General features: G+C 40.4%; 1 protein-coding gene across 1 annotated transcript in view; it reads left to right on the top strand.

The window, feature by feature from the left end:
- The window catches only part of GPR4 (G protein-coupled receptor 4), a 2,027,241-nt gene that overhangs the window by 1,821,755 nt on the left and 192,450 nt on the right, over positions 1–13,036 (top strand). The window lies entirely within an intron of this gene.

The raw sequence follows: 13,036 nt of genomic DNA, 5'->3' as shown, positions 1-13,036 counted from the left end.
GCTATAGGTTTTCTGGTTTGATTCTTGGTTGGTGTGGCTTCTGTGTGGAGTCTGCATCTCCTCCCTGTGTTTGTGTGGATTTGCTCTGGTGCTCTGCCATTTTACAAAGACGTGTCTGCAGTATTAATCCCTGCGTCTCTGCTGAAAATTGTTTTTGTTCTGTCCGCAGTAAAATTGACCGGCATTTGAATTTCAGACTTCAGGTTTCTGAATGTTTAATTCCTTGCAGATTTGATGGTGCAGAGGTAGTATTGTTGCCTCACAGCTATAGGTTTTCTGGTTTGATTCTTGGTTGGGGTGGTTCTGTGTGGAGTCTGCATCTCCTTCCTGTGTTTGTGTGGATTTGCTCTGGTGCCCTGCCATTTTACAAAGACGTGTCTGCAGTATTAATCCCTGCGTCTCTGCTGAAAATTGTTTTGTTCTGTCCGCAGTAAAATTGACCGGCATTTGAATTTCAAACTTCATGTTCTTCAGAATACATAGTAGCACAACCTTTTTTTCTAGCAATTTTCTAAGTTTATAAGATGAATATTTTAAATTTGTCCCTATTTTTGGGACTGTATTCCCCCATTATTGGCTTTGTCCAGGTTTTTGTGCTAAGGTTGACAGCTATGGCAAGAACTGAATTCACTGAATATGTTTGAGGGCTGTATTCCCTCATTACTGGGTTTGTCCAGGTGTTTTGTACTAAGAGGTTGACAGCTATGGTGAGAACTGAATTCACTAAATGATAGCCATTTAAGTTTCAGTCTTCCTCTCTTTTACAAAGCAGCTGATGTGGCGTAGTGGTATGTTACTCTGACTGTTTTTTGCTCAGGGACCTTGGCAGTAAAATATATGGTGGCAACACAACATTTTATTCTAGCAACTTTCCAAGATTATACAAGCAATGTTTAATGTGTCCCTGTTTTTTTGGGCTTTTGACCCCCCCCAATACATTTTGGCTTTTTCCAGTTTTCTTGAGCTGCGAAGTTGAGATGCAGTTGAGTATTGAGTAGATTTTAGAACGAGCTGATAGCTGCAGGGGAATAGAAGTTTAGTGCTTTCCCTAGTTAATACTATAGCACAACAGGTTATGTACTTGCTTTTGATGCAGAAGGCTGTGGGTTCTACTCCCACAAGGAGTGGATGCTGCCGTACTGAGAATGTTCTCTTTGGTGAAGATACTAACTATGAGTTTGTTATCAGTTTGCCATCCATTTCCTCTTGCAATATTATTACTAGCTTATCATTTTTTTAATGTTATATATAGGCAATTTATTCCTGAGGGGCAACAGACACTTTATTTTCGATGAAACCATGAAATATAAAGGTGATTGCTAGCAGCAACCGCTTCATTAGTTACAGATTTCTTTAATGTGGAATTATTTAGATGACTTACTTCAGAGATTGTGCATATTTACTGATAATGGACTGTAGAATTGTGCATATTTACTGATAATGGTGGACTGTAGAATTGTGCATATTTACTAATAATGGTGGACTGTGGAATTGTGCATATTTACTAATAATGGTGGACTGTGGAAGTCTGAGTAGACTTTTTTATGATAAATGTTCTCAACTGGGCAGTTTTGCCATTATGGGTGCATATGGTTTGTTTCATTGCTTACTGGAAAAATGTTCAAAACAAATTTAAAACACCCTCTAACAAGTGTACTGTATTGTACAAGGAATATAATTTTAGTACAATGAGGAAGGTGTATCAAAGAGCACATGTATGTTTCATATGCAAGGGGCCTATGATTCGAAAACAGCCCAAAATTAATCTTTATCTGCCACTGGCAAAATGTATTTTCTTTGAGTGTGGGTTTCAATGCTGTTTCAATGAATGTGAGTTTCAAGGGCAGAGAAGTTTTAATGCTAAGTTTTCATTGTGAGACTGCATTGCTTTGTTTAACAGATGACTTAATGTTTGTGCTGTAAAATACAAAATAAAACTTTCAAATGAAGTCCAACTCATCATTGAAGTAAAGCAGTATGCACATTAGTGTTTATGGTAAATGGAGTGAAATAGCCAAGTAATGGTTCATTGGAATGGCTGCAGAGGCTCCATTCAACCATTATTTTGTCAGGGGGGGAAGGGCAGCAAACTCACAGGCCCAGCTGAACTATACCTCCCAACTGTCCAGATTTTCAAAGAATGAATAGATTTTTGCTTCTTATTTTTGGTTTGTTGTTCATAAAATTTGTAGTTTTAATTCCTAAATGATTTGCCAGAAGTCACTAAATAATAAGTTTCAGACTTCATAACCTTCATTAAAATGCATGTTAAAGTAAGAGCTGTTCTATCAACTGTCTCAATTTATACAAGAGCAATTTTTAGTACTGTTTATATGTGCCCCAATAAATTTGGCCTTGTTCAGATTTACTGCATTAACAGGTTGAGAGGTACATGCAAATAAATTGCTTTATAGAATTAGGCATAGCCAACCTCTCAACTGTCCCCAATTTTTGGCTCAAAATGTTGCTCTTCCCCTAATAATCCCTCCATAAAATAGCAATTTTGGAAGAAAACATGGAGGGTTTACAATTAAGAAATAACTGTAATAATCAAAGTTATAGATTACTTGAAATGCATGTAGATTCTTTTATTTTGTCAGCTGCTCAAGGTAGCAGTACTAATATTAAAGTGTCCCTTCTTTGACAGGTAGCAGCTGTATTGTGTGTCTATTTTATATTTTTGCATCACATTTTGGTCCATTTTTCATAAAATTGTGTTTTTTGGCAAATTAGTGACAAATCACTAAAGACTGAAGTTAGAAAATGACAGACATTTGAGTTTCAGATTTTATACCCTTCAGAAAATTCATACTAATGCAAGACCTATTCTATTATCTTTCTAAGTTTATTAGAGCAATATTTAAAATTTGTCCTTATTGTTGGGCCTTTGTCCCACTTCTGTGTATGGCTTTGTCCAGATTTCTTGCTCTTGAGGTTGAGAGGTATGACAAATGTGTCAGGGCCATCACAGTCAGCCAGAGAGATTTCAAATTGTGACATGCTTGTTGCACCCACTCCCCATGTAGTGACTCTGGATGTGTCCAAGCAAGGCAAGGAGTAGTTGTATCTACCTTGGATGGGGAGGACACACTGCATAAGTACTACAGTGGCTTTTCATCTGTCCTTGATTTTGCAGAATGGTCTGGTTTCTGTCATATTTTTGTACTGTTGATTTATGCTTATTACTCAGATTTATGCTTATTACTCAAAGTGCCTGTTGTTCTGTGTTTAAGTAGCAATGCTTTTAATGACCATAAGGTAAGCTTGTCTGACATCGTAAGATGCAAGTAAGCTTTAATAAGCATACTGTTAAAGAATTGCCAACATTGAAAGCCTTTCTGTTGTTGCCATGCAGAGAATACTTGACTAGATAATGTATAAGCCTTGGGTATTAAAGGACAGGATTCCATTATTTTAAAAAGCTCATTACACTTGTTGGAGACTTCCAGTCATCTCTACAGACTTTACCCATAAACTAAACAGAATGCTAATCATGTGTGGTCCATAACCTGTACAGTAATCCTTTAAGCAATGTATCTTGAGCTTGTTTCTTGTTTGCTTTTCATTTTTTACTTTTATCATGTTTCCCCATGAAACAAGTTGTCAGGCAGCAGGTCTTTTTTGGATAAGAAACATTTTTACAAGTGGGGGCATCACATAGATTTCTACTTTCAGCATGTTGCTTGGTACTTTAATAAAGCTGAATATATTATAATTAGAACTGCAGTGCAAGGAGAAGTGGTTTGAGTTGAGTGCTTCTGGTTTTTCTTATACTTGATTTTGACTGGCATTCCAGTAATGTATTTAAAAAGTAATTTATTTTTTCATGCCTCACAACCTTTTGTTTCCATCTAGATATTAAGTAAGCTGTCATGCAGCCAATGCATTGAAATATTTTTATTCTTCTACACTTATTTTTGTCTTGATTGGACTTTTATAATGATGGTTTGCCACCCAGGGCAGCGTATTTAATTACAGTTAGCTTTTTGTGGTTTTGTGCATAGCTCCTCCCCTTTATGGTTGACCACACCCCTTCATTTGACCCCACCCATTCAGCGTCTCCTGCAGCCCCCCTGTGATTTAAAGTCACCAGCCGCCACTGCACACAACTAGGTAGGGAAAGTACAAGACAATAAAGGTGGCAGGTGGATGCATGCCTGACAATGGGAGGGGATCTAGGTTTAAAAGGGAATTAAAGGGCAACAGATGAATCAAGCCAGGCAACCATAACTCCACACTACAGCCCCCACACTTGCAGTAAGCAAAGTAAAACCCATAAGTAAGATACCTTGCAGCTGGAACTGCTCACACACAGCCAATTACATCAACAGCATCTATAACACAATAGTATAAAGTGTGAAAGCACCTCACACACACTTGTGATTTCCCATACACACTGCACCATTGGTGTATACAAACAGGAAAGTTTTAATATGTACATGTTAGGGGCTGCCTTTGCTTTGATCCACCAGCATGTGATGGAGACTGAAGGTGGTGAGGAGAATGATGCTGACAACCACCGAAGGCACCAGAGGAGGAGAAGAGTGTTCAGACCCAGGGTAACCTACCAGGGGCTACATGATCTGGAGATAGTAGAGCGTTACAGGGTGGACAGAGACACCCTACAGCAACTTGTGGAGCTGTACTGGCCACGCCTCAGATCTAAAACAACAGAGGGGAACCCATCCCAGTGGATACGAAGGTATGTGTAAGCCTGAAAATACCAACCACAGGTACCTTTCAAAGGCCAACTGGGGATATCATGAGGATCTCACAGGCATCAGCATACAGGGTACTCCACAAGCTCCTGGATGCCATGTTACCACATGCCAATGAACACATATACTTCCCACAAATGCAGGAGGAGTTGGCCAGCAATATGCGTCTCTTCCACCGTGTGGCAGAATACCCAGAGGTACTGGGTGCAATAGATTGCACACACATACACATCAAGTCACCAGCTGGTGAGCAGGGTAGGCGCTGCATAAACCGCAAGGGATACCCCTCCATCAACTGCCAGGTCATGTGCAATGCTCAGCACATAATCATGGATGTGTGTGCTGGCAGCCCTGGAAGCTATCACAACTCCCACATCTGGCATGCGTCACAGCTGTATCAGGCATTTGCCAGGGGGAGGCATCCCATATGGCCATCTGGTGGGGGATGCTGGCTATGCACTGCAACCATGGATGGACACCCATCAGAAATGCACACACACCCGTGCAAGAACACCATAATGAGGCACATGCACAAACCAGAATCATCATAGAACATGTGTTTGGGATGCTCAGATCACGGTTCCATTGCTTGGACATATCCGGTGGAGCCTTACAGTACTCTCCAGCCACATGTGCCCACATCATATGAACATTAACATGTATTATACATATGTACACCAACTGACTGTCACTTTTGTTTTCAGTAGTGAGGAATGCGTGTAGTAAAAGGTATATTCTAAAACCCATAACACTTGCACATATCTCAGATGCCTTAGTGGTAAAGTCAGTGACTGTGTTCTTCATGGTACTGGGTTCAAGGGAGGTTTATTATTATGAGGGCCAGAATAAGGGTCATTGGATGCAGGTTGATTAAGGCACTTTTATGCAGTTTTAAGTGGGTTTGCGCGGTTTTGCGTGACGGTAAGCGGCGCTTAAATATGGTTAAACGGATAAGCGCTTCACAGGTGTAACCTTTGCTTACCGTCGCACAGAACACAGGCAAACTAGCTTACAGTTGCTTAAATGTGCATTAATCACCCTTTCCCTAGCCGTGCCTGCTCTGAGAAGTAAAATAAAAACAACTCCCAGGATTAGAACCCACAACCATGTACACCATCCTCAAAGTAACCTACCACTAAGCTACCTGTGATGTACCTATGTCAGTTGTGTTTTCAGACAGGTTAAAATAAAAAAGGGAAGATTGTGTGGAAATAGGACAAACTGCCATGTACCCAATGAAAGGTGTATGATATATATATATATATATATATATATATATATATATATATATATATATATATATATGTATACAGATGTACACACACACATATATATATATATATATATATATATATATATATATATATGTATATCTCTATATATCGACATGTATATATCTATATATATATATATATATATATATATATATATATATAGATATAGATATATACATGTCGATATATAGAGATATACATATATATAGATATATAGATAGGTTAAAAAGACCTACACATCTATGGAGGTACATATAAACGTATGCAATAATATATATTACCAGTACATGAAGATGTGTGTATATATATATATATATATATATATATATATATAGATATATATATATATATATATATATATATATATATATATATATATATATATATATATATAGATACATACATGTGTGTATACAGCATCAGAAGTGTTCAAATCTGAGTATAACATGGACCATAGCAATCACACATCCTGCCCCCCCAAACAATATGAACATAGCATATAAAGAGTATATGCCAATACACTATTACAAATATGTCATATGGACATGAGCCAAATAGGGTTAGTCACCAACACAACTACAATGACTGCAAATATCCATGACAGAAATACAGAGACATTCTCTATTTAGCAAACCTTTATTACATTCCGATGTATGGCCAAAAGGATTCAAGGACTAACATTACCTGCATGCAATACAGGAAGCATTTAACAGTGCCTTAATGAATCAGCCTGCAATTACCATAGTATTAGTCCACTAAGGGATATGTGTTCACATAGGGAAAGAACCCCCACACACATATAGAATATGTATAAAATCAGTGTCTACATGCCTGCATCTGCTATGTACACCCACCATCTTTCCCACACCCAAACTAATTACACCAGTACATACTGTCACACCATTACCAAATATTCACCCACTGTACGTCTGCTGAAACCTTGACATTCCTGGACAGTCACACTAACATGGCCCTATGTGAAATAGTTGTTGTTATACAATGGAACAGCTGCTGATGTGACAGGGTTTGTTTGAACGAATCACATGTCAGAGGGTTGAAAAGTAATTACACCAGGATGTGTTACCAATTACTGATTATCAGCACAGTATGATGCACATTAACACCAAACTAAAGATGTCTGGTGAGCACATTGTAAACCCCCAAACATGATATGCATAGCCATACAGTCTTGAGCTGGTCAAACAACCTGGCCAGACTGAAACATATGCAGAAGTATTAGGTACAGACAAACCCTGCACAAGTAGCAATGTTCAGAAGTATAACAGCAGTACTCACATGTAGACCAATACTTCTAGACATTACACACAATATAGTTGAGTTTGTCTCCATACAATTGTTACAATAGATTTCAGACCACACTTCCATGTTGTCTTCCTCACAAGTAAGGCAAAGGGACAACACCCAATTGGAGTACTCAATTATACCCCACTGTTGCCATGGTATTGGCTAATGGAGTAGCTACACAGCTGATGTGCATGTAATTAACTACTTTGGAACACCAATTGGTGATCAGGATAGCACATGGTACTGATCTCTAACTATAAAAGGATGGCATGTCACACATTCAAACCATCTGTATATACCTGCAGAACAGGTGGCCTAATGGTTAAGGGAGGGTGGCCTAATGGTTAAGGTGTTTACCTTACAAATGCAAGGTGCAGGGTTTGAGTCTCACAAGGGATAATTGGCTAGACTTAAAATGGCTCACAAGGGCAGTTAGCTTAGTACTAATCTATGAACCTATGAACCTATTACAAAATACCCCAAAAAGAAGTAAAACAAAGACCGAAATAAACAGAATACCACTCAATAATACCTCCAATTACCAATAAGGTATGCATACATTGTAGTATGTGTGTGTATGTAGTACCTGTTCTGTAATAATTACAGTGTAACCAATGCATATAGTGGAAATAGCTATCTTGTAGTAATGTATTGTTGAGCAGTAGTTATGCCTGTAGTATTCTATGTGTATACTGCTGTAGGTCACAAGGCAAACTCCTCATACACCACAAGGGATGATATATTTGGGCTTGGAATTCAGAAAGTCTTTTCCAGCCACTATCTGTGTCAGGGTTGGTCCAACAAGTATGTGCTATAACGGGATAGTATATGTTGATATATTGTAACAGTAGACATATGTATGGGTGTATTGGTGAGATGAACATGTCAAAGGTGGGCTTACTTTGCAAATATGATTTGCATTGTGGAATAATGTGCCAATAACTGTGTAATGTACAGTATCCTAGACAGATCTGTCCCATCTGTATTCCATCTTACATACCATTTGTGTTATGTTATGCAATCATTAGTTATGTCTGTTGGCAATTACAATACTCAATAACAGGATATATATGAATTGTATTCATCTGACAGTTTAGCAGCATGATAGCAAAGACAATTGGAAGACCCAGGTTAACTATCCATGCACATAAGACATGCAATATCCACCTCTCTAGTATCGTTTCCAAGCAACAACAGCTGTGCATGTGAACATGTTATGCAAATGTGTTGTAACCCCTGTTACAGTGCTGGGACAAATGGCTATGTGCACACCTACATAGAGTGGATATTGAGAGTAGAGACCCACTGGTTGAACATTCATGTTTGTGTAGGCTAACCTCTCATTGCCAACCTAACAGCTGCTTCCAAATAATGCATGTAAGGTTGTGCACAGTACTACTAATGAAACAAGTTCCATATCATCTTTAACTCCAGTGTAACATCTGCAGTAGGAGTGTAGGATGTAGGAGACTGCTGCCCATGTGTAATAACTGCTTCATAGGTGATGGCTTACACTATCTGATTATATCCTGCTCATGTTGATAGTGGCAGCGGAGTCTATTGATATTTGACTCTGTTTGGGGAGTGGCTGTCCGTGCCCAACAGACCTCATGGTTCTGGTGGATATGTATGTATATACCCAGAAAAGGATACAGACCTGTTGACACTTGCATCATCTCTAATCAGCTATCAGGATGTGATGCACTCCTCAGATGAGGATTGCTGCTAAAGTTAGCTACTATGTTTCTGTAATAGCCAGTGTTTTCACGTCCATAACTCAAATATGTACTTGTGAGCATCACCGTCTAAAACATCTTCATAAGCAATAAGTAAACTAAATACAGTACTTGGTACTTGTAGTACTGAATGCTTATACAGGCATGTCCACTAGTCAGTTACTGGTGTGTAGTAATGTAAGCTTTGTGTATGTGGCCATCCTGGGGGAATGTAATCTCTATGTCATGTACACTGCCAAACCCACCTAACACCACACCCCACACATTGTCTGGGATGCAGAGGCAAGCTGGAAGGCAGTCCAGTCTACAGCCATGACTGGACTGGACTGTCATGCGATGTAGGTTAACACATGCATCTCATCACCACACTCAACACATACCCTTTCCAGAACACAGTAAGGACACCCACACATACCACCAGAAAGCACACACATTCACAGAGGCGTCCAAGTATCTGGCCAAGCAATGGACCTCCCAAGCTGGAATAGTCAGACAACAAAGTACACAAACTGTATGACATAGGTTGCAAAATTGGGCCACTCCTCAGAACACGTGGCTGGAAACATGCCCAACAGTATTCATATGTGAATGCAAAATACAGCACTATGTCACACACCAAGCTATACGAGGGCAAACATACTGTCAGCTGCCTGTCTGCCATGATTAGCCACATACACTCAGACCACCTTTCAAACTGTGCACATGGCTCTGGCATATTCCATGATGTTGTGCAGGACCTGGGATGCCGTAGACTGGACTGCATGGAAACACACATGTAGGAACTGTCAGGTCTTGTAGCCCATGCAGGTATGTCCCAAGGCCTGGGTAGCAATCTGCCTTTGCCCAGAATTATACTGCAGTACAGAGACAAAAGGATTGTATTCCCCAATTGTCTAATGTACTGGTGTAATCCAAAGGGTATCCAGTATCTCTCTGCCTGGGATAATATGGTTGACAGACCATGATGCTTTGCTAGACAGGGCCGGCACCTGTCACCCCTGGGAATCTGGATACTGGCTAGGGCTCACACTTCCCCTATAGTGCCTTCATCATGCAAGGTTCAAGTGACAATTCCACTGCTGTAACAGGGACAGCCAAGCAATAAACTGCATGTCTAGCTACTCAATGATACATTTTGGAAACTCAATATGAACTCACGTACGTCAATCCTTAACATGGATAACATATCTGTGCAGTGACTGAGATATGGTTCAAGGCTCCAGAGAGCACCCATGCATGACCATGTTATAACACATACCTCACCTCATGGCCATTATCCTTCAGTGGAACACACAGGCCACAGGTGTGTCCATATTCCTAAAGAATATGTACACCCCCAGGCTAGTTGCACTTGCATAACTTCAGATGCATTATGCTGAGCAACTACCTCTGTGCCAAAGTGGAAGCCAAATTGCACCTTGCTACAGATCACCCACCATGCCTCTGAATTATCAACCATCATATTGTGCTGTAATGGGGAATAATAGGTTTGAGACAGAAAACCATAATAATGGCTACTCTCAACTATCCCACTATTAACTGGGAAGACTCCTCATGTACCAACACCTGTGCTCAATGCATTTCTGATTTCATCACCACAATGACCTGGATCACCATAGTCCCACAAACAGGGCTAACAGTATGCTACACATAGTCAGTCTCCAAAGCCAATGTTATGCTTCTTAAGACAGAAGTAGTGAATGTCATGGCACCCATGCAGATGGATAATGCATGTGCAAATGCTGAATCCTACACAAATGCACTTTAAGCACTCACATTAGTGCAGTGATTGTGCTATTGAAACAGAGCCAAGATTCAACCAAACACAAACAGGAAGGCAAACTGGTGGTACCCGGACATAAACTGTACCACAGAATGTAGACTGTTGCAAGAGTGAACACACATGTGTGGAGGTGATCCCTGGTCAGCCTCAGTAAGATTTAGATACACCATATAAGACCACACAAAGCCAATGTGAAACTAAACAGCCACATATTATGAGGCCAACCACAGAGCATTCTATAGCTGTGTCATGAATCATAATGGCAATGACAACACCTGCCCTGCTTCACAGCACTATGGCATGAGAAATACTGAACCTACAAGAATAGCACTTGTTCATCCAGATAGGGCCTGTGATAACTTAAACCCCCTCTCACCTCCCTCCCAACAGGTACATATATTTATATATACATGTACACTACAGAGTCCCTGTAATAAAAACTATGCAGGTACAAGCTGCACTCTCTAAAGCCATACATACAGCTTGCATGGGACCTGTCAACATCACAGGGTGTGTTTTACACAAACGTCAGAACAATTAGCTCTCCACCTACACATCATGTTCAATCATAGCTGCATGTCAGGCTGTATACACACTGAATGGTGCACAGCAACAGTTATCACACCCCACAGAGGGGAGACATCACTGATAATGTGAAATAGTGCACTACTACCCTGCTGAGTCTGGTCTGTAAGGCCATGAGCCTTGATCAACGTATTTGATGTAGTTAGTACAGATGCAGATGACAGTAAGGTTGATTCACACAGCATATCTCGACCTTGCCAGGTCTTAAGACACAATCAACCATACTGGGTTCCAGCTATACTCAGTAAACTAGGTGTATATGCCTATGTCACATGATTGTTTGGCAACTGGACCACTGGCAGAACCAACACTACTGAAGGTGTCTGACTAATACACTCAGAGCAAACCAGTGCCAACTACAGTAATACAGGGTTCAGTCCTGGTACTCCCCCTCTCTGTTATCTAAATCTATACCACACAGACTAACACAGAAGGCATCTGCCTATTGAAGTTTGCAAATGACTACGAACTAGGAGCTATAGTTGACTCAGTGAGTGCTGTGGACAACATACAGAAGGGCCTTTGTGGGTCGGATGTGTGGTGTCTGTCGTACGGCCACAATATCACTGCAAAGTATTGCATTGTCATCCCCTATGTTAAAAACCCTGTACCCATGAACTACCACCTAGGCAGCAGACAACATAATGGAAACTGTGTGTGTATGGGATCCATCTGGACAGTAGTCTTTTCTTTGATAGTCACTTCACCACACCAGTCAGGTAGTCGTAAGTGTCACCCTTAAGTATGACAGGGGTGCCATCCATGAATATAGAGATCATTGCTCACCCATACTCAACACTCAATTGACCCATAATAGCTCACATATTTTATTTAAGTGTTAGTGGCCATGTTCAGATGGCCTACACCAGCCTTCCCAAACCCTAGCTCCACTATGTAGCATGATGCCTACCCTGAATAAAGCCATGTCCAACCCAGAGATGTTGGACATGCTGCACTTACACATCCTGATTTCAAATAAACACATATATCATGGACATCCACCTGTCTAGTACAAGGATCATAACATGCCTGACAGATCCCTGTCCTATACACATTACATACTCCTGCCATACTATGCATCCCTGTCCAGCATAGCTGCACATTGCCCCTCTTTGAGACATGGTGTGATGACGTCATGGCAAATATATCAGTAAACCCATGGATCAGTTCTGTGGCACTGCTCAAACTGGCCTCTAAAAGTTATCTGTCTGTTGGCTACAGCTAGGTAACCTTTCAGCTTATGCTCATACATGGCCCAGGGCATATAGCCTACTACTTCACTATGACCATATATGCTATAGTTGATATCCAACCCTGCAAATACCATCATACTAGCCATTGTCACATGTGTTTCACATGTGCAACACAGGTAATACATGGCAGGATGCTATACTGCTGTACAGTGCCATGTAGATGTATATGGCAAAACACATACATGTACAACTTACTGTGAGCAATTCTGCAGGGTTACAGGTCATGTCCCTTAAGGCTGTGCATGACTATATATTTGACATATACACAGCATTAAGTTCTCCTGCATTAATGTCAACACATCCAGGCATGTGCTAATAGGTAAAGACACCAGTACAGGCAAACAGACATGCCCACATCAAGACAACATCCACATGGAGTATG

This window comes from Protopterus annectens, chromosome 1.part0, assembly GCF_019279795.1.
Source record: "Protopterus annectens isolate FY-2018-M chromosome 1.part0, PAN1.0, whole genome shotgun sequence".
NCBI classification, from domain to species: Eukaryota; Metazoa; Chordata; order Ceratodontiformes; family Protopteridae; genus Protopterus; species Protopterus annectens.
Note: the sequence above shows the minus strand (reverse complement) of the source record. Positions and strands in the feature narration are given on the sequence as shown.